The sequence below is a fragment of the Procambarus clarkii genome, chromosome 17 (assembly GCF_040958095.1).
Source record: "Procambarus clarkii isolate CNS0578487 chromosome 17, FALCON_Pclarkii_2.0, whole genome shotgun sequence".
Classification (NCBI taxonomy): domain Eukaryota; kingdom Metazoa; phylum Arthropoda; class Malacostraca; order Decapoda; family Cambaridae; genus Procambarus; species Procambarus clarkii.
Genome location: NC_091166.1, coordinates 48,636,634 through 48,657,733, shown reverse-complemented (window position 1 = coordinate 48,657,733; position 21,100 = coordinate 48,636,634). Strand labels below are relative to the sequence as shown.

The 21,100-nt window shown below is 43.8% G+C and overlaps 1 protein-coding gene and 1 long non-coding RNA gene across 2 annotated transcripts in view; one reads left to right on the top strand and one right to left on the bottom strand.

Annotated features, from left to right (window-relative positions):
* asun (integrator complex subunit 13 asun) overlaps positions 1-21,100 on the top strand; it is a 476,385-nt gene that overhangs the window by 438,483 nt on the left and 16,802 nt on the right. The window lies entirely within an intron of this gene.
* LOC138365762 (uncharacterized) lies at positions 15,030-19,459 on the bottom strand. Its single transcript, XR_011228985.1, has 2 exons — positions 16,370-19,459; positions 15,030-15,325 (listed from the first exon to the last, which is right to left on the bottom strand). It is a non-coding gene; the product is annotated as an uncharacterized lncRNA (long non-coding RNA).

The following is a 21,100-nucleotide window of genomic DNA, read 5'->3' as shown; positions in this document are numbered from 1 at the left end:
TATATATAAACAGGTACAGGTACATCTTTCCTTAATAATAGCGGTTTGCAATAATTAGTTTTCATTTATATAACAATAATAACCTTGGGTCAGAACCACCTCGTAGACTGCTTAACAAACACATACTAAGCCGCCATGACTTAAGATATACAAGGGCTCGTAAGCGCTTCGTGAATAACGACCCATAAAGCTCAAGTAGTGCCTTTCTAATAAACCTCTTAAGATGCTGTGCTGAAAAATATACATTATTAGTGGCTTATACACAGTCTTCAGCTAGTTATACTTGTGATCTAGCTCATGGGCCCCGCCTTTTATGATTGTTCGGTTAAAGAGAAATCTCCAATAAACTCTTGGGCTCTGTCATATTTATATGCAAAGTCAAGTACTTTCCAAGAATCCAAGTATGCACTTAGAATCCAATACCACGTCTGATGCGGCTCACTCGCTTAATAAGTAGCCTTTTTTAAGACTTGTTGTATATTCCGTGCAGTGAGCAGCCCTAAGTGTGGAGGCGGAAACAAATAGGCAGTTTCTTTCACACTGATGCGCCTGTTCACTTAGCAGTAAATAGGTTTCTGGGAGTTAGACAGCTGCTACGGACTGCTTTCTGGAGGCTAGGGGGTTGTAACAAAAAGGAGGTCTGGCCGAGGACCGGGCCGCGGGGACGCTAAGCCCCGAAATCATCTCAAGATAACCTCAAGAAAAGTTTCCTACAAATCTAATTTGACATTTTTACCTGATAAAGATAATAAGAGTTATTGCAACGTTAAGTTTATCAATCATTATCAGTTATGTTGATACGTCAGGCGTTATGACGTACGTCAGGCTGCGAGCAGCCGCGTCCAACAGCCTGGTTGATCAGTCCGGCAACCAGGAGGCCTGGTCGACGACCGGGCCGCGGGGACGCTAAGCCCCGGAAGCACCTCAAGGTAACATTCGTATTGTTGCAAATATCCAAAGATGACAGTACGCTCTCCTTGCTTTTCACGCAGCTAAGAGTGTTGAACGCGGTCATATTATCTCTTAAACAAAATACAAAACTCCTCATCCCACAAAAGAACTAATGTCCCTCTGGATTTGAGCATCAAAGAACTAGATCATTGCACAACATGTTGGCAGCACAAATACCTTAGTATCAGTGTTATGCCAGACCAGAAATGTACATGTTTATCACGCACAATGTTGGGTAATATGTTTAGTGTTTGTGATATGTGTGTCTGTGTATATATATATATACACATGAACACGTTGTACTGAACGGGTTAAGACTAGCTTGAGCTGGCTCATCTGTTTGTGTGTATTTTACCTCAATAAACTTATTTCAATTTCAATTTCAATTTAAATTATAATATTAAATTTTTTTTTAAATTTAAGTGTCCACTCATCCTGTGAGTGAACACACCGCCATAGCAGCATGTACAACACTCCCCAATAGGAAGAAAACCCGCTGGGTTGTTCATCCTGTCACTTGTACCCAGACACAGCTGGGACTTAACTGTCTCAAGTGAAGAGCTCCTCAAACAAGAAGATTAACATTTACCAACCCGTAAACTTACGTTATCATGCGGGTGCAAAGTGAGGGAATCTTTAAAGCACAGTTTCTATATTTGACTAACTGTGATTTCCTTACTCAAATAATGTGGGCCGTGTTATTGTGCATGTGTTTCTAATGTTGTAAATGGGCACAATCTCTCTCTCTCTCTCTCTCTCTCTCTCTCTCTCTCTCTCTCTCTCTCTCTCTCTCTCTCTCTCTCTCTCTCTCTCTCTCTCTCTCTCTCTCTCTCTCTCTCTCTCTCTCTCTCTCTCTCTCTCTCTCTCTCTCTCTCTCTCTCTCTCTCTCTGTCTCTCTCTGTCTCTCTCTCTCTCTCTCTCTCTCTCTCTCTCTCTCTCTCTCTCTCTCTCTCTCTCTCTCTCTCTCTCTCTCTCTCTCTCTGTCTCTCTCTGTCTCTCTCTGTCTCTCTGTCTCTCTGTCTCTCTCTCTCTCTCTCTCTCTCTCTCTCTCTCTCTCTCTCTCTCTCTCTCTCTCTCTCTCTCTCTCTCTCTCTCTCTCTCTCTCTCTCTCTCTCTCTCTGTCTCTCTCTCTCTCTCTCTCTCTCTCTCTCTCTCTCTCTCTCTCTCTCTCTCTCTCTCTCTCTCTCTCTCTCTCTCTCTCTCTCTCTCTCTCTCTCTCTCTCTCTCTCTCTCTCTCTCTCTCTCTCTCTCTCTCTCTTCTGTTAGAGAGAGAGAGAAAATTACTCAACCATTTCAGCCCCTCCCGGGAATCGATCCCGGGATCCCGAGTTCTGGAAAACGAAGCTCTCTTTACAATAGTTCAATCAGTGAGTCCTCAAAGGATTGAATTTAGGCGCCGACCAGAGTGAACCCCCAGCACTAAGCCCACCTTAGTTGGGGCATAGTGCTGGCTGTGTGTTTTAAAATGTACTCAACCAGTTGTGCTTGCAGGGGTTGAGCTCTGGCTCTTTCGACCCGCCTGGTGAGAACACACACACACACACACACACACACACACATACAGCAGCAGCAGCAGCAGCAGACAGGACGCAGCAAAGGGGATGTCCTGCTGACAAAGTTACTGGAACACTATGACAAGGTGATGGTGATAAAACAGGAAAGGGATGGACGAGTATATTGTGTACGCTGAAATTTCCAGAAGCCCTTTGACGCAGTGTAGTAACGTCTGTACAATTTACACACAATTTCATTCCTTTTAACCCTGTCGTAGCTCAGTCGATTAAAGCAAGTGTCTGGGATGCTCCCGGACGCAGGTGTGCCTCACACACATGAAGCACGAGTAAGGGAAGTACCTCGAGGATCAGTAAGGGAAGTACCTCGAGGTTCAGTAAGGGAAGTACCTCGAGGATCAGTAAGGGAAGTACCTCGAGGATCAGTAAGGGAAGTACCTCGAGGCCCAGCAATAGAACCTGTGCTGTTCTTCATATACGATAATAGACTGTAAGAGGAAGTTGGAGTATTCTTATCAATGTTTTCAAACATTGTGGAACTGATGAGGCATCAGACATTTCATCATCAATTCATCATCAGAGGCATCAGCTTCAGTCCATGCAATTTCTACTTGATTTTAGACCAGACAAATGCATGACACTAATAATTAGGAAGGGAGCGCGCGCGGAAAGGCCTCTTTTAAATAGTATTAGATGAGGGGAGAGTGCTCCATAAGTCAGAGGAGGGTCCAAGAGCTCATATGTTCTCCAGCCTAACCCCGAGGAGCACAAGAACGTAACATCATCAGTGATGTTACGTTCGTTACGATGATGTTGGTGTTTGCAAAGTTGGCAAACATTTCAATAGATTTTAGTACTCTAGGTGATTAGGATTTCCGAGCAGTTAAGGCTTCCTAATGCTATCTCAGTGTAATGTAACCCCAGCATGGAAGCCCCGCTAATACACACACACACACAGCCTCACACTCCAATACACACACTTGTGGTACGTAAGTTAGGTGAGAAGGTGGTGGAGGCCAAGACCGTCAGTAGTTTCAAAGCGTTATATGACAAAGAGTGCTGGGAAGACGGGACACCACGAGCGTAGCTCTCATCCTGTAACTACACTTAGGTAATTACTAGACAAGGGTCACTGTACACAACAACACCCGCGCTTGAGTTGAAAGGTTTACCCTTATATATCTGTGAAGACTGAGGGAGCTCTGCCTCACCAGACGTGAGTCGAAATAAAAAAGACTTAATAACAGCATAAATGATTTTCGGAGGATTAACAAGGTAAAACAAACACTAATTGGTAATTACGAGGACTGGCATAAGTTCTGGACGACGAATCACACTTATGTCTGGAAGAACTCACTTAACCCAAGTGCAGTAAAGACTAAAAATGCCTTATAAGTAGGTGTGACACTCTCACTCAAAACTCACATTCTCAAAACTACATATAACAAGGAAAATGGCTTAACGGACATCAGTGCATTAGACAGTAGACAGCTGAAAAGCCGGGGTTGAGGAGCTAGCGCCTAGAACTCTGCAGCAACAGAGGACAGTGCCCCCCCCCCTCGACTGTTCCCATAGCAGTCATGCTTGTCTGTGGCAGACCTAAACCGGTACGATCATTTACATCCGAATATTTCTCAACCGGACGCCGGATAACGCGTCGTGGGTGAACGGGACTTCCATAATGAGTTCATTGATGAGTGTTAGTGTTAAATATCCTGACTGGTGTCCTTGTGGGGGAGCAGGTGTAGGTAATTACCTACGTGTAGTTACAGGATGAGAGCTACGCTCGTGGTGTCCCGTCTTCCCAGCACTCTTTGTCATATAACGCTTTGAAACTACTGACGGTCTTGGCCTCCACCACCTTCTCAGGTGATTGTTCATCTCAGGTCAACCACCAGGTGATTGTTGACGAATGTACAGCAGTTGATGACGAGAGTAGAGGGGGAGGGAATTATCAGGGGGGGAAAGCGCCAAGCCATTGCGACTATATAGCACTGGGAAGGGGTCAGGACAAGGATCTGAGATGGGACGGAGGGAAGGAATGGTTTCCCAACCACTTAGACAGTCGTAGATTGAACGCTGACCTGCATGAAGCGAGACCGTCGCTCTACCGTCCACTCCAAGTGGTTGGGGTGACGAGAATAGAACAGTTGAATTTTTTCTTACCTTCCACGAAAGTAATAATAATAATAATAATAATAATAATAATAATAATAATAATAATAATAATAATAATAATAATGGTAAAGAAACTCACCATAACAAAATTTGGTCCTTGTTTATAGGACTTCCCTGATTGGCTGAGAGTGGGTGATTATAAACGACGTCACTGATTTATATGTTCGTTTTAAAACCGTCGATAATGGCAGCCCCTAATAACGTAGAGTTGATATTTATGGTGGCAGTCTAATGGGGTAATTCCGCGTAGTTCAATCACAGTGAGAATCAGAGCTGCTCACTTTGTTCCAAATATCTGATTGTTCGAAAAGTAGCCGCATTAGAGGCTGTTTTGAACAAGGGTACGACAGACAGTTTATAAAAACACGCTACTGACATACGCGCACACAAACACACTCAAACGCACGCATAAATACACGCCATACACAGTTTCAAGTGTAGATATGATAGAGCCCTCAGGAATCTGTACACCAGTTGATTGACAGTTGAGAGGCGGGACCAAAGAGCCAGAGCTCAACCCGTCGCAAGCACAACTAGACGAGTACAAAGTCTAGTTATAGTATCACTCTCGAATCCCAGTCATGTGAGTATCTTTTGCTTGTACTCCAGTCGAGTGAATAGTTCTCTCTCTCTCTCATTCTCACTTTCACTCACACCTCACTCTCTCTTTCTCTCTCTCTCTCCACACATCACACGAAGCTATACACATTGATAACAACAGGACAAAATGAAGCGAATGGGATTGGCTAATCCGGAAGCACGGTTGAGGTCCGGACAGTAATGATGATGACAGCTAATGACTCGATGGGCCAGTGGTAGCTCACTACAAGTTGAAAGTTGCAATTGACTGAATGCAAAATGATGGGTATTTGTGATGGAGCCATTACCAATATTTGCAGTGCCCACTGATACGGGGTCTTACAGAGGGGCAGCTCCCTCACTCATGGGGTAACCTTGATTATTTTAATGGGTTTTGTTCATTAATTATGTAACCCCATACCCATCCCGAGGGCAGTGCTGGCCCCTATACCCATCCCGAGGGCAGTGCTGGCCCCTATACCCATCCCGAGGGCAGTGCTGGCCCCCATACCCATCCCGAGGGCAGTGCTGGACCCCCATACCCATCCCGTGGGCAGTGCTGGACCCCATACCCATCCCGTGGGCAGTGCTGGAACCCCATACCCATCCTATGGGCGGTAATGGATAAAGGTTACAGAGGCACATAATGGGTTCAGGAACTAGATCCCCCAAAATTCATTTAGCTAAGCAAGTATCATGTTGTTGTTTAAGAATCGCTACTTTTAACAAAAAGTTCCAAGTAGCACGGGCTATGGTGAGCCCGTAGCATCAGTAGTTGTTTAAAGCACACATGTTTCAAGAAGTGGCTCACAATAGTTGCTACACACAGCAGGTTGTATCTGTGGTGGGGATGGGGAGGTGGCACTTGGATTAGATGCCTAGTATCTTTTCTATCTTTGACAATTATATTTCTGAATCGATGTTACGATTCGTGAAAGGCCGTGGTAAATATTAGTTTGGAAATAAGTCTGTTGATCAACTTAGACACACAGCATTGTACCCTGTCCTTAGCTGTATGTGGGGTTATAAGGTGGATTTTTCCTTTTGTGTGTGTACTTAATGAAGTGTGAACTCTGCTAGCGCCACATATGTACCAATATCCTGAAGAATTAGCTGTTAAATGTTTCTTAAGGTCTTCTTCAGGTAGTTAGCTTTGTTGTTAAGAGTGTCACTTAAGGTGATGGTAATGTCTACCATCTGGGTGTTGTTAATTCTTGACACCTGAAGCCTGTTTGTAGCTCATTAGGCATGGCTCCACCTGTCTTCTTTCTTAGACGCGTCCCCATCACCTTGCATTTTATTAGGTTAAATTCCATTAATCATCTGATAAGTCACCTCACCCCTGGTCAACTTGTGGTCATTAACTCTGGAGGTGTTATTTTTTAATTGCTAGGGTCAGACAACCTGGCGCCTCTCAAAATCCTGTCTGGCTGACTCAGGTTCTCTGTAAAATATTAAATAAAACACAACTAAACACCTTTATGGTGTTACATTGGAACTAAGGTAGCCGCACGAGGCTGTACTCAACACGTAGGTCATTTTCTACCACAGACGTGGCTACACATTTACAATGCTAACCAACATATTTACATTTTCTTCTGTCCTTCATGGACAGGGTGAGAGATCTGTTAAAAACATATGGTTCAGGGGTTTATTGAACAATCAACCACAGAAAGTGATTGTAGTGTTTTTAAAATACTAATCTAACCTACATACACAAATACACAGATTACATTATGTGTGTCCTACATAAATAGTGTTCGAGGTGTGTCTTTACATAGTGTCATTGAAGTGTCCTACATATATATATATATATATATATATATATATATATATATATATATATATATATATATATATATATATATATATATATATATATATATATATATATATATATATAAACTTTTTTTGTGTAATGACATTTTCAAATAAAGTTAGATATATATACACACATACCAGAAGAATAGGGGTGGTAGGAGAAGAAAATATCAAAGTGTTCAGTGAGGATCCACAAGGTCTTCTCTGAGTACTCTTTATTTTCTTCTCCGAGGCTATGGGTCCCTACACTTGCACCAGAGGTGGTACCCACACTATATATATATAATATCCATTAATGTCTTCTACTCTGAGAGGGTAAGATAGCTGCTATAGAAACTAGGGTTTAATTAAGCACTTAACTACTGAAGGTGATTAAGATGATACGTTAACGTGAGCGCTAGTTAGCCCTGACTCTTTGATAAGTCGAACAATGAACTATTGTGCTGAGTTAAAAGGGTCAGTGTGGGAGTATGTGGCACAGCATATGTTGTACTCACCTAGTTGTGCTTGTGGGGGTTGAGTTCTGGCTCTTTGGTCCCGCCTCTCAACTGTCTATCAACTGGTGTACAGGTTCCTGAGCCTATTGGGCTCTATCATATCTACATTTGAAACTGTGTATGGAGTCAGCCTCCACCACATCACTGCCTAATGCATTCCACCTGTTAACTACTCTGACACTGAAAAAGTTCTTTCTAATGTCTCTGTGGCTCATTTAAGATTTCAGCTTCTACTTGTGTCCCCTTGTGCAAGTTACACCCATGTTAAATAATCCATCCTTATCTACCCTGTTAATTCCCCTGATAATTGTATTGTGTTGTGACGATGCCCGAAGCGCTTTGCGTAATAGTGGCTTTAGGCTTTGTATGTACTAACTCTATCTATAAATCCATCAAATGTTTGTATCTCACCTCGTATGTATGTACTTTACCTGAATAAACATTTGATTTGATTTGTGTATACTGAGCGCCTCTCCCATACGTCGGCGTATAGGAGAGGCGCTCAACCTCTCCCATACATCAACTACGGTACGTGCACCATGTACCGTAGTTGCGTAGGTGAGAGTGTAGTGTGTACCCCGGGACACGCTACATCTACACCAGGCCTGGCAGGGTCCCGTCCTCCCTGTACTGTAGCTCCTGTGTGTACCCCGGGACACGCTACATCTACACCAGGCCGGGCAGGGTCCCGTCCTCCCTGTACTGTAGCTCCTGAGACCCACCTTCCTGCTATTGCAAGAGTCTGATTTCACTGTGATCCAAGTTTGTTGGCCAATAGATAGGTAAATGATATATATTGATATCACGGTAATAACCGTTCACGCGGAAGGTAATCCTGTAACTTGTTATCTTTAAATCACTATTACAGCTTCGACATCACCAAACACTTTAGTTAGAGGAGTTATATTTAGATAATCATCGAAACTCGCTCGGCTGTCATTACCATCTATTTCCCACAAACTTCTAATGCCTTTACGATCGTAGTGATTTTGTGAAACTACTGGGTGAGACAGGACGATAACTGAGACGTGTCGAGATAACAGCCTGGTTGTCCTCCTTCTAGATGATAAGGGTGAGTTATTTTAGGTGGTCGTGCCCTGTGATTGCAGCTGTTGATGAGCTGAGCGTGTGGCAACTCTCTGGTCTTGGGTAATGCATTCGTCGGCTGTAATTACCTTCTCAGTCGTTCTGAGATGGTGGGGAAGGAAATGGAAGAATGCAGGAGAGGAGAGAGAGGTTTAAGACGGGTTGAAGGGAGAAGAGAGGAAGTACGGAGTCGAGGCAAGGAATAGAGAGGTGCGGACAAAATCAAAGGCAGCTGATTGTACCTTTTTACCTAAGCAGTAATTGGGAAGCTGGTTGTAAATAGATTGGCTGGTAGTGTTCCTTCAATAACACCGTCGCTGCCACTCTCCCTCCTCCCTACCTCATTAACAACTAAAACTTTATCGGGTGTACTGATTGAATGTTAGGAAATTCCCCATTGCTTCACATACATTATGGAAATTGAAATTGAAATAAGTTTATTGATGTAAAATACACACAAAGGGATGAGGTAGCTCAAGCTATTCTCACTCCGTTCAGTACATCGTGTTAATACATACATATACACACATCGCAAGCTATAAACATATTGCCAAACATTCTGAGAGATAAACATATACATTTCCTCCTTTACAAGATGGAAATCCTACTTAACGTGACCTGGGAAGATTCGGACGTCTTAGAGTGTGTCTCACATTACAGGGCGTCGTAATTTGTTGGCAAAAAAGATCGTCTGGTTAGTCATCAGTTTCTTCGTGTCCTTAATAATGTTTTCCTTACCCTTAGGGAGCCGGTCGGCCGAGCGGACAGCACGCTGGACTTGTGATCCTGTGGTCCTGGGTTCGATACCAGGCGCCGGCGAGAAACAATGGACAGAGTTTCTTTCACCCTATGCCCCTGTTACTTAGCAGTAAAATAGGTACCTGGGTGTTAGTCAGCTGTCACGGGCTGCTTCCTGGAGGTGGAGGCCTGGTCGAGGACCGGGCCGCGGGGACACTAAAGCCCCGAAATCATCTCAAGATAACCTCAAGATACCCGTAATATATTCGCTATTCCCTAGGGACTTACATGTATTGTGCTTGTTCTCTGAACACTCAATATTTCTCTTGTCATTCCTTATCCACAAAGGAACTTTCCCACTAAGATTTCCAACAACCGGATCTTGTAGGTCATTGCTTACCAGTATAGCCATACAATATACAATCGTATTTTATCTGGTGCACAAGGTCTTGTTGTTTCTAACATCAGTCTCTATCATCAAAGGTTCGTTTCGTTACAAGATTTCCGCCTTGTAGGTTAATCCTTTTCCCAGTTAATCTCTGCAGTATCAAAATCCTCTATGCCTTTGCCCCATCAGACAGGTATCAACTGAATTATTTTATAAAAAATTTATATTTCACATACATTTAGAGAGGAAAACTAGCCTCATCTAGTGAGTTTCAGTCACCCCCCCCCACCCCCTCCATGCTTTAACTCTAACATCTATCTTTAAGCTTTAAATCTAACATTTGACTCTAATGTTAGAGTCAGGCTCACGTAATCTCAGTGTGGCTTATCTATCGTTGACTTGAGAGAGCAGTTTAGCAATCCGTGTCCTCGTGTCCACGATACTTTTTCCATACAGCATTTTATTTTTACTATTCCCAAGGATCATTCATTAATGTTTGCACTGCTTATCATTTTTCCTTTGAGAAGCAATATTTATGGAGGGTTGTTGGCACACTACATCCTCCTGTTAGAAGTTGTTGGGCTATTTTTGTTGTTGTTGAGTATTTGAGTGTCGCATTGTTAGCGTTGACATCTTTAACGAACCTATGCTGTCCTAACTAACCTCACATCGAATTCTTATAAGTTCTAAGTGCTATTTTTGTCACCCTATGTTACCTCACCTAAATTAACCTAAGTGAGCCCAACCTAAATTAATCTAAACTAACTTGTATAAACTTTACGCATCTAAGCTAACTCAACCTATACTAACCTAACCTAATCTAGTCCAATGTAAACTAACCTAACCTAATCTAGCCTAACTTAAACTAGCGAAACCTATCATAATAACCTTATCAAAATTAACCTAACTTAACGTAGTAAAATATAAACTACCCAAACCTAACCTAATCTAGATTAAAAATAACCTAAGTTAACTTAGTCCAACATAAACTAATCTAACCTAAAGTTATCTACATTAACGTAGCCTACCTAGCCCAAGGTTAACTAGCCTAACCTAGCGAAAGCTAACTAACACTAACCTGAACTAACTAAACCAACCTAACAGCATGCTAATTTGCACTTAGATGTTCGTGGTGATTATCCTGTCATATTGTTATGAAATACACAGAGGTAAAAGGTATACATATGAAGTATGTATGCAGCGTCCTATAGAGTGACTGAGGCACTGGGAGAGAGGTGAGGAGAGGGAGGTAAGAGGCACTCTGAGGCACTCTGAGGGAGGGTAGATATACACCAACCTCTGGTGGACCTTGGCCTGCATCTTTATTGTCCAGAGTGAATATGTTTGTCTCTCTCTCTCTCTTCCTCTCATTACTTTCTCTCGCTCTCTCTTGCTCCCTCTCTCTGTCTCTTTCTCCCTCTCTCTGTCTCTTTCTCTCTCACTCTTTTTATCTTTCTATCACACCAAAATGACCGAGTTACTCACAGACGACAAAGACACACACACACACACACACACACACACACACACACACACACACACACACACACACACACACACACACACACACACACACACACACACACACACACACACACACATATGCCACAAAGAAAGGCCAACAAACCAGAGACCAAGGAGACACGAGTATAAACACACCAACTTAATGCTGTGTCCTCAATATCTGCCTCCCTGTTGTTGGTCCCCAGATATGATGTGACCTTAAAGGGTTTCCCAGCTGAGAGAGAGAGAGAGAGAGAGAGAGAGAGAGAGAGAGAGAGAGAGAGAGAGAGAGAGAGAGAGAGAGAGAGAGAAAGTAAGAGAAAAAGAATGAGAGTAAGGGAAAGAGAGACAGTGTGTGTGCATGCATATGTGTGTGTATTCACGTAGTTGTGCTTGCGAGGGTTGAGCTCTGGCGCTTTGGTCCCACCTCTCAACTGTCAGTCACCCGGTGTACAGGTTCCTGAGCCTACTGGGCTCTATCATATCTACATTTGAAACTGTATGGAGTCAGCCACCACCACATCTCTACTTAATGCATTCCATTTGTTAACTACTCTGACACTGTAGATATGATAGAGCTCAGTAGACTCAGGAACCTGTACACCAGTTGATTGATTGAGTTGCGAGACGGGACCAAAGAGCCAGAGCTCAACCCCCGCAAACACAACTAGGAGAATACAACTAAGTGAGTACTCACACACACTGGAAACACGAGAGAGATAAGAACCAGCTATGAACCCACCAGGAAATCCTAATCAAGACTTCACTACCTGTGACGCACACTCCCGTCAAGATAACGTAGAAGGAGCACCAAGCAGAGGATGTTACATGACTTACTAGTGAGAAACCCGGCGGTGCCCGGGTACCCCTCACCGGTCCCCAGATCAGACGATTTTTTGGGGGGGGGCAATGTCCGCCAGCTAAATATTTTAAAAACAAACTGCAACAAACAAATTCTTATAGTAATATTCACCATTATTCACTTATCTCGGGAAAATAAAAAAAATATATCCCTGCTATCAATAATTTGTCCGTACTTGCATAAAACTGATTTTTTAAACTGATTAAACTGATGTGATTTTCTCACATTCAAAAAGGTTTCTTAAGCCAATGCCATTTATTAGAGTAGACAGCAACTATTCTTCTTTTAATATATAAGTATATTATATATACTATGTTTTATGTTATATATGTTTTAATATATCATATATCAATAAGCTCCTCATACTGGCGACCATCCACACATTAAATAATTATTCTTTGTATAAGAGACACACAGAGACAGAGACAAACAGTAGATGGATGGATAGAGGTATAGATCGACAGATAAGTAGATATATGGATAGAAAGATGAGTAGGTAGATCGATGCATAGATAGACAAACAGATGGATAGCTAGATGGGTGGATAAATAGATGGATACATAGATAGATGGATAGGTAGGTGGATAGATAGATGAATAGATAAACGGACAAACATATGGGTGGATAAATAGGTGGATAGAGTGATAGATGGATGGATGGATACATAAATAATAACACAAACTAGGCATCCATCAGTCTCAGGAGACTATGGAGTTGCGCTCTGGTTGTCGGTCTGGAGTAGTCTCACCAGGGCACAAAGCCAGGGTAGGTTGATATGAAGAAGAAGCTGTTACCCATGCAGCAGGTCCCCTCTCTCCACGGCGCCGAAAGTCCCCAATGGAAAGGCAAACGCCAATACGATTGGTTCCAGCGCCGTCGCAAAACATAACTTATAACATAGAAGAACACATAACTTACAAGAGAGAACAAAACACCACTTATAATGAGGAAGATCACTTACGATATAAAGTATTGGATTCATCCCGGGACAATGTGGAGAAAAACTACTGTCAAACCGCCTTATAGGAACTTTGTAACGATTAACAGATCAGGTTGTAGAGGGAAGGATGGGCTGGTTGGTACACAAGAGGCCGCTCTACACAATTAGGGGTCATCACTCTAAAGAAGTGCTCGAGTAACGGAACTCAAAGAGTTAAGGGAGAGATATTAGAGTGTTGGGTGGTACAGCGAGGCGTCCTTAATGGACGTGTATTGAGTCCATACAGTTCTTTACCTATGTAAATTACCCGTTTGAAGTGACATAATCCTCTTTTTGAGTGCCACGTGGCTATTAGGTCTTCACCCTAAGACATGCCTGAAGAGGTCGGCTAGTTAGGCCTTTTATATTTAGATGGAGGGGGGGGTTGAGAAGCCTCGGGCATAAAGTGTTTATTGAGTTGTTTCTGTACAATGTATTTCTACTGTATAATGGGGCAATAATACACATTCGGTCATGTCCTGGTCGACGACCGGGCCGCGGGGACGCTGAGCCCCGGAAGCACCTCAAGGTATGGCCTCCTGGTCTCGTTTGAATTTAATGTAGTGTGTAGATTTGGAACTAGTCCCTCACAATATTTCTCATTGTTATTATTTAATGCATATAGCTAGGATGCGCTCCAAGTTGTTGTTGTTGTTGTTATAGATTCAGCTACTCGGAACAGGTTCCAAGTAGCACGGGCTATGGTGAGCCCGTAGTGGACTTACCTGGCACAGGAGCGGGGCAAGTAACACGGGCTATGGTGAGCCCGTAGTGGACTTACCTGGCACGGGAGTGGTGCCGTCTCTCTGGCGCTCCAAGGAGTTCAGATTCAGTCATTTTAAAGTCTCAATAGATGTGTCATTGAATAGATTCTGACAGTAAAAGTTTTACTGCACGTTCTCCAGGTTGTCCAGCAAATAACTTTTCTTACAGTTGTGACATCTACTTTATTGTGCTCTTTAAAAACTTCTGACGTAATTCTTATCAGTTCTTCTATGTTCTTTCTGTGGTGTTGTTTGAATGCATTTTATATGTAGTTCCGGTTGTTATTTATTCGTTGTTGACATATTTCAGTAGTTGAAATATGTCTTTAGTGAATATTGTGTTGTTGTCTGCGGCCCATTAAAATGCCTAATAATTGACATTTAATAATAAGCTCATTTGAAAAAGCTCTTTTTCAATTAGTGCTTTCAGGGATTTTCTGGAAATCATTTATCCTCATCTTTAACTCCTTTAGCGCCACAAGTTTACTGGTAGCAACCCTTGGCGCCTGCCACTGTGTGTGTGTGTGACCATCACTTGACCCTACAATGTGACCTCCAGTAAACAGTCTATAAATTATAACTGACTTGCACATTTTGCAATATTTGGCAAAGCGTCTGGCGTTTTTCCAAGCCTCGCGACGTCAGATGAGTAACTGTCTTCTGAATTGATGCGTCCACTTAATGGAATGAAGTTTCCATTCAGCATTAGTACTCTATTGTACTAATTATACAACTTTTTCCTTACAGCTTGGGTAGAGACTGTAGGTAATGGGGGGGGGGGGGTGACTCCTAATTTTAAATTTTAAATTTTGCCCCGAGGGGCGAGTTTATTGGGCAGCGCCACTGATCTTGTGAGTGGACACACCGCCATAGTGACAGTATTGGGCAGCGCCACTCATCTTGTGAGTGGACACACCGCCATAGTGACAGTATTGGGCAGCGCCACTGATCTTGTGAGTGGACACACCGCCATAGTGACAGTATTGGGCAGCGCCACTCATCTTGTGAGTGGACACACCGCCATAGTGACAGTATTGGGCAGCGCCACTGATCTTGTGAGTGGACACACCGCCATAGCAGCATGTACAACACTCCCCAATAGGAAGAAAACCCGCTGGGTTGTTCATCCTGTCACTTGTACCCAGCTATAGGCTGGTCACTGAAGAAATCAAACTGGGAATGAAGTTTACATATTGTACAGAGAGTGCTCGTTCGTGTTCACTGAGTATATTACAGCAACACCGCTGTAGGCTGTTGATTGGTTATTGCTATATGCCTGTTATCAGCCGGTTGCTATACCTGTGTGTACTTGTTATGGGGATTTTTTTTTAATTTTGGCCGATGTTATCTCATTTTCAATCTGATGTCATCTAGTTTATCCCTCACGATGTTCGCCAGACGTCATGGCGACATCAACCAACATTGCGTCAGCATGTTCTCCACTCCAGGATGACCCTCACGACACATCCTGCAGAAACGCCTTGAGTTATACATTACGATTAAAAACAAAATAATACAGGAGTTTGTGGGAATACATATGAATATCTGGGAGCACATCCCGCGCTGTAAACAGGACGCCGTGTCAACAGGACGTGACGTCATGTGATTCTATATCACTCTTAAGATTCAGGTCGCATTATAATATCTCTCTCTCTCATATATATATATATAATATATTATATATATATATATTATATATATATATATATATATATATATATATATATATATATATATATATATATATATATATATAGAATTTGTCGATCTATCTATTTAGATTTAAGAAAGACCTGGGTAAATACTGGTTCGGTAAAAGGGTTGTTAATTTGTGGAACCAATTACTGCGTAACATAATATAAAATCCCTTGATTGTTTCAAGCGTAGGTTAGACATATATGAATGAGATTGGGTGGATATAGCTATAATATAAATGTTCTAATAATAATTACAGTATTAAAAGTAGCAGTAACAAGCGGTTCAGTTATGATAGTAGTCTAGAATGTCTGTGATCTTTGCTGCCGACTTATTGATTACTTATCACTTCCCCTCTAATCGATTTTACCCCCTTCTCTTCATTTGTAGTTTCCCCTCCCTGATGGGGAAATTTCCCCTCTTAACCCTCTTCATTATATTTGGCTTTCGCGTTTCTGGAGACCATAAAGCTGAAAGTCGTGTCTATATTATGTGTGGTTAAGACCTTCGGATCATTTCTCATGTGCTTCGCTCACTGGATTGTGTTTGGGGTCTATTTCACTTGTCTCTTCTTCGTATCATCCAATCTATAGCGGTTCTTTGTTTCTCCCTATTCTTATCTACTCCTAACATCTAACCCCCCAATTCATTATCCATTTCAGCCTTTCACCCTTTCGATACCCCGTATCCAGAGGGGGTATCGGCCCCTCTTGTCATCTCCCTCTTGTCCGCCTGTGTCTCCCGGCCTCTTCAGCGCCCCGACCCTCCAGGGGCAGCAGACAAGAAAATGCTCCCAGACAAAGACGACGAGGCTCACCGAGCAGCATGGAGGGTGTTGGCGAGGGCAGACTGAGGCAGGCGAGGGGAGACGGAGGCAGGCGAGGGGAGGGCAGACGGTGTCAGGCGAGGGGAGAGGAGACGGTGTCAGGCAAGGTGTCGGAGACTGTATCGTCTATACCTCAACTGGGACATCCCGGGACACGTCGATCCAATCACTAATACTTATCGGTTATCACAGACAATTCAGTCTCCGCTGACTCGGCTCACTTCTTCCCAGTGGAACAAGTCTTGCGATCAGGACTACACTGTGTGAACTGACTCTTGTCCACTACCCTCCACAGCACTTCTGGGGAGTAAAAAGTGTATAGTAAGAAGGAAACTACCCAGGTGTCAGTAAGATCACAGCCTTCCACCGAGAAACAGAAAATGGGGTCGGGTGTGCTCAACAGATGGCGTTGACATCATTACACAACTAAAAGACAAATATTTACCAAACCCTAAAATTACATTATCTTGCGGGTGTAAAATGGGGGAAAATCTTTAAAAACAGTATCTATATTTGACAAATAGTGTTTTCCTAATTCAAACAATTATTCTATTATTGTTTTTATTCTAAGCATATTTCTAATGTCGTCTAGATGGGCAGTTACCATCCGTACAGTGTACTATTATTTCCTTACATTTCTTCAGCCCATTACCGTACCCAGCTCCCACCCGAGTCCTCTTGTCCTACTTTCTTTCAAATTTTTGTCCACCTTGTCTATACCCACCTGTATATTGCCCCTTGTGATGGATTGTTGAGTGGTGGGAGGTGGGAGAGGGATTGTGAGTGGTAATAGGGATGCAGGTGGTGATTGGGTTGTGGGAGAGAAGAAGGATAGTGGTGGTGATGGGGGATGCAGGTGGAGATTGGGTTGTGGGAGAGGGGGAGGGATTGTGGGTGGTAATGGGGATGCAGGTGGAGATTGGGTTGTGGGAGAGGGGAGGGATTGTGAGTGGTAATAGGGATGCAGGTGGTGACTGGGTTGTGGGAGAGGGGGAGGGATTGTGAGTGTAGAAGGGGTCATGAAGGAGAGTGTTGGAGAAGGGTGCGGGGCGAGTGTTGCCAACTAGAGAGGAGAAGAACCGCTTTGTAGTTTCCTAAAACAGGTGGTGTGCAGAGGGGTGCGGTGGTGCCACATCCACATAAAAACAAACACTTTTGTTCATGCTCTGACCGCGGACGCTCCTCGCACATCGCTCAAACTATGTGTTATATTAACGTTCTCGTTTATTTAGTTTATATACCAAAGCAAATCAGCTTTCTGTTAGGAGTTTTCGACGGTGAAGGAGGTAAGTGTGCATCGTCAGAGCGACAGGCGACAGACCGAAAGGAAATACCTCGACCCCTAATCTAGCGGCAGTGTTGACAACGACAGCTCTCTCTCCACCTCCCCCATCACCTCTAAATCACCATTTGACTTTGAAAATTACGGTCCAGATTACCACCTTGGGCCGCAAAGTGAGCAATCTCAACCCTCTGGTCCGACATGGACCACAGTGGTTGGTGGAGTATAGAAAGAGTCGCAGTTTGCGTAGATAGCGAGGTCGTTGGTACCACCCGCGTCATGGCCGTCTCACCCTCCAGGTTTCCCCTAAAATACTACTAGGGGAGCGGGAAGCTTGGGGCAGGGAAAGCTATTTCTCTCTTCGGTTACCTTACATTTGGCAGGGTGGTGGTGGGGTGGTGTTTTTAACTCCCAGCCAGTCAGGTCAGTGCTGGTACTGTTTAGGGCTGGTTGTGGTGATGGTGGTGGTAGTGGTGATGGTAGTGGTGGTGATGCATGTGGTGGTAGTGGTGGAGATGGTGATGGTGCTACTTACCTATCAGTGACAACGGAGAAGTGAGATCTAACTCTTTATGCCCCGCTCTTGTCCACCTTGTCTATTCCCCTCAGTATCTTGTACGTTGTTATCATATCTCCTCTATATTTCTCCTGTCCTCCAAGGGTGTAAAGTCCAGCTCCTTCAGACTGCTCTCTTACTTAACACTCTGAGCTCTGACACAAATCTAGTTGCAAACCTCTGCACTTTTTCAGTTTTAGTTCATGTGTCACAAAGTATATTATTTTTCAGGGATATTCCTGCGCGGGGCCTAAGCCTCTGGCTGGCCCACTGCGCGGGGCCTAAGCCTCTGGCTGGTCCACTAAGTGTTGCTTGTTTCTGTTTTACTTGGGCGGAGTATGAGTATTTATGACTCGTATGGTCGCTTCAGTAAGATTTTGTCCCACGTGTTTAACAACTTCTTATGCTCTGTTGAATCTAAGTTGAAATCTTAATGGGTTTGTAATTGTGCACTGTGTTAGATAATGTTCCAGTGGTCTGTTGTGGTTGTAACTGTGCACTGTGCTAGATAATGTTCCAGTGGTCTGTTGTGGTTGTAACTGTGCACTGTGTTAGATAATGTTCCAGTGGTCTGTTGTGGTTGTAACTGTGCACTGTGTTAGATAATGTTCCAGTGGTCTGTTGTGGTTGTAACTGTGCACTGTGCTAGATAATGTTCCAGTGGTCTGTTGTGGTTGTAACTGTGCACTGTGTTAGATAATGTTCCAGTGGTCTGTTGTGGTTGTAACTGTGCACTGTGTTAGGTAATGTTCTAATGGTCTGTTGTGGTTGTAACTGTACACTGTGTTAGGTAATGTTCTAATGGTCTGTTGTGGTTGTAACTGTGCACTGTGTTAGATAATGTTCCAGTGGTCTGTTGTGGTTGTAACTGTGCACTGTGTTAGATAATGTTCCAGTGGTCTGTTGTGGTTGTAACTGTGCACTGTGTTAGATAATGTTCCAGTGGTCTGTTGTGGTTGTAACTGTGCACTGTGTTAGATAATGTTCCAGTGGTCTGCCGGGCATTTCTCCACAGTGCTGAGCTGTGAGGGTGCGATGAGTGGTGGTCGTAATGATGGTGATGGTTGTGGTGGTAATAGTGGTGAAAGTGATAATGGTAGTAGTGGTGGTGATGCTGGTGGTGTTTGTGTTGGGGGTGGTTGTGATAATGGTGGTAGTGGCGGTGCTGTTGCTACTGTTGTTGTTGCTGCTGCTGCTGCTGCTGCTGCTACTAGTGCTATTTCCACAGCTGCTGCTGCTGCTGCTGCTGCTGCTACTAGTGCTATTTCCACAGCTGCTGCTGCTGCTGCTGGCTCCAGCTCTCTTATTACGCTCCTCTTTTGTTCCAGTTAGTCGGCTCGGGTTACGCGGCCAAGTGCGTATCTCACCCTTCATCCGGCGGATGTCACCGACAATTTATATGAGTCCAACAGCACAATTATCCGAAGCCAATGGCGACATCCACCACTAACAAAAAAGGAGGGCTAACTTATCCCTAATTTACACTGCGGGGCGTCGTCATGAGCGCCCGCGGTGAACTCTGGGATGTGTGGTGGATGTACAACTGTGGGTTCTGATCTTACGTGTAAATAGACCATCTGTGTTATGCCATATTTCAAGGCTAAATAATGACTTCCAAAAAAAGAGTCACGTTGACAATTACACTCCTGCAGATACATAAGAACAAAGACACTCTAGACAAATAAAATACAGTAGTCTCTTGTGCAAACACAGCCAGTCAATCAGTTCCATGAACAAATACAGTCTATCAAATATAGCCAAATGGACAAAGACAGTCTACTAGTCACATGAACGCCAGTAGTCTACCAACCACATGAGAAGACACAGCCCTCTCTGCCACATGGACAAAGAGAGCCAACTAACCACATACCTTAACTTGATTACGGGGCTATTCATGCCCGTGCCACCTCATGGCTGGCTTAATGTTCATCAGTTAAGCATAACTTGAGGTGATTCCGAGTATCAATGTTTTCGCAGTTCGGTCTCTGACCACCACACACTTGGTCCGGGAGACATCTCCCGTCACGCAGGGTGCAGTTGCACCTCCACAGATCTCCAGTATCAGCTCTTGATACTGGTAATGGCTCAAAAGGGCCACCACTTACGGGCTATTCATGCCCGTGCCACCTTTTCGATGGTTTAATCGTCATCTTGGACACATTCATGGGAGACATCTCCCGCCACGCTGAGTGCACTTGCACCTCCACAGATCTCCAGTATCAGCTCTTGATACTGGTGATGGCTCGAAAGGGCCACCACTTACGAGCTATTCATGCCCGTGCCATCTTTTGGGTGGCTTCATCTTCATCTTCTTCATCTGTTTAAAACACGGGAGACATCTCCCGTCACGCTGGGTGCAGTCGCACCTCCACAGATCTCCAGTATCATCTATTGATACTGGTGATGGCTCAAAAGGGCCACCACTTACCAATTCATGCCCGTGCCACCTATTGGGTGGCTTCATCTTCATCTTAACACATTCACAAGGGAGACATCTCCCATCATGCAGGGTGCATTCGCACCTCCACAGATCTCCAGTATCAGCTCTTGATACTGGTAATGGCTTAAAATGGCCACCACTTACGGGCTATTCATGCCCGTGCCACCTTTTGGGTGGCTTAATCTTCATCATCATCGACTCTTCAGTCCACTTGGTCCGGGAGACATCTCCCGTCATGCAGGGTGCATTCGCACCTCCACAGATCTCCAGTATCAGCTCTTGATACTGGTAATGGCTTAAAAGGGCCACCACTTACGGGCTATTCATGCCCGTGCCACCTCTTGGGTGGTTTAATCTTCATCAATCATCAATCGGTCTCTGACCAGTCCTCCTGGATGGGTGTTTGATCAATTAGGATATTAACGTCACTTAGTCACTCGTAGT